This window comes from Delphinapterus leucas, chromosome 5, assembly GCF_059928025.1.
Source record: "Delphinapterus leucas isolate spDelLeu-1000000601 "Yukka" chromosome 5, BTC_Dleu_Yukka2, whole genome shotgun sequence".
Lineage (NCBI taxonomy): Eukaryota > Metazoa > Chordata > Mammalia > Artiodactyla > Monodontidae > Delphinapterus > Delphinapterus leucas.
In genome coordinates, this window is record NC_143133.1 from 100,956,599 (window position 1) to 100,958,462 (window position 1,864).

Genomic DNA, 1,864 nt, shown 5'->3' on the forward strand with positions numbered 1-1,864 from the left:
AATAAATGTTCTCTTTCCCAGAACAGAAGTGCTTGAGAACACTGCTTAACGACTTATGTTCCTGCTCAGAAGATCTAGTTGTGTTAATAAATGGCATTGAAGAAAGTGCCTAAATTTCAGGCTGATGAGAAACAGATGTGCTTTTAAATCTGAGTTCTGCCATACTCATTTGTAGCATTTGGCAACATACTTAACCAATCTGAGACACAATTTTCTCAGCTGTAAAATTCAGAATAATAAAAGGCCATTTACAAGGTTATTTTGAGAGCCAAGAAAGAAGGGAAAGAAAATACATGAAAGCATAGACCCCATGCCTGTCAGGGTACTTAATAACTATGTTTCCTTTTTCTTTCCAAAAACTTTCAGGCCCTGGAATTTATCACTGTTATATGGACTTTGTGTAAAGAATATTTATCATTTCCCAATTATTATGTCAATGGTCAACTTAATTGAATTTGAATTAGCAGTGCACATTAGGGTTTTTTTTTAATTTAATTTTATTTATTTTTCATACAGCAGGTTCTTATTAGTTATCCATTTTAGACATATTAGTGTATACATGTCAATCCCAATCTCCCAATTCTTCACACCACCACCACCCCACCCCCCGCCACTTTCCCTGGAGGGGGGGGGTTAAATTAGCGAAGTAAGTGATTCATTTCAAATCTTTGATAAGTGGGTAACTAGAAACATAGCCATATGAAAATTAATTATTGGTCTGTTTGGCATGAACCCATTAAAATTTATAGGTGAAATAAGTTCCATATGCTAAACATTCAGCACATGCAGGAAACTAGAAACCCATACCTGCCGCTGACTCACTAACATCAACTCCCAGCACGGTCAGCACCTCTGATTCATTCATTGTATAATAAATCTCAACTAAATGACATACACATTGAACAGAGATTTAAATTTATAAGTAGTTCTTTCTCTGGGCAAAAGGTGAAACAGTTTGTTCAGAAGTAAGCAAAGATTCTAGAAAGACCACTGTTTTTAGCCCTGTCATTTTCTCCAGTTGTGACTCCTCTGTTTTTTCCTCAAATGCTCTTTTCCCCATCAAAACAAGTACTCCAAAATACCTGTGACTAATTCAATCTCATTAAAATGTAAGTGAATGATAAAGCTTAATGCTTCCTGGGGTATTTATCTACACCATAATTGGAAATAAGGTCACTGGCTTAAATGAAAGGAATGAGATTCTAGTAATGAATGTTAAACATCTGCAAAACAACAAGAAAGAACAGATTTAGTCATAAGTCTTTGTGCTGCTCCCCAAGTCAACTCAATAGCCACTTAAAACAGGATACATCTATCACATACCCCTAAAGCTCCCTTATCCCGTCCCCCAAAATACTTATCTCATAAAGTAGGTGCTCGGGCATCACTTGCTGATTAGAGCCATGAGGCCCTCCTTCTGGTTATGCCGCTGCCACCACCACCACTACAATAGCTACCAACCAGTATCCTTAGCTTCCTGGGATTCTGAACCTATGTCCTGGGAGACTGCGAAACCAGGACTGTTGTTAAAGCCATCAGTGTGGGTGAGAATGGGTTCACGCCTAGGAAGGGCCATTGGGTGAGGAAGGAGACCTGCTTTCACTGTTGCATATGAACCCAACCCCTCTACTCAGAAAAGTAGTTGACAGTAAAACAGAGGACAATCACAGCAAAGTAAATTTTAAGTTCAGAAAGGAAAGTCCTTCTGGGACCGAACAAGTCTGTGTAAAATGTTTCCCAATGGATTGTCTACCTAGATTGGCAGAGTTTTTAAAGCGAAGGTGTCAGTCCCCCCCATCCCCACCCCCATCCCTGGCAGAGTGCTATCAGGGGAAGACAGCTGAGCTTCCCTAGTGTAACTTAC

General features: G+C 39.3%; 1 protein-coding gene across 3 annotated transcripts in view; it reads right to left on the reverse strand.

Moving 5' to 3' along the window:
• The window catches only part of SLC10A6 (solute carrier family 10 member 6), a 32,919-nt gene that overhangs the window by 29,645 nt on the left and 1,410 nt on the right, over nucleotides 1-1,864 (reverse strand). The window lies entirely within an intron of this gene.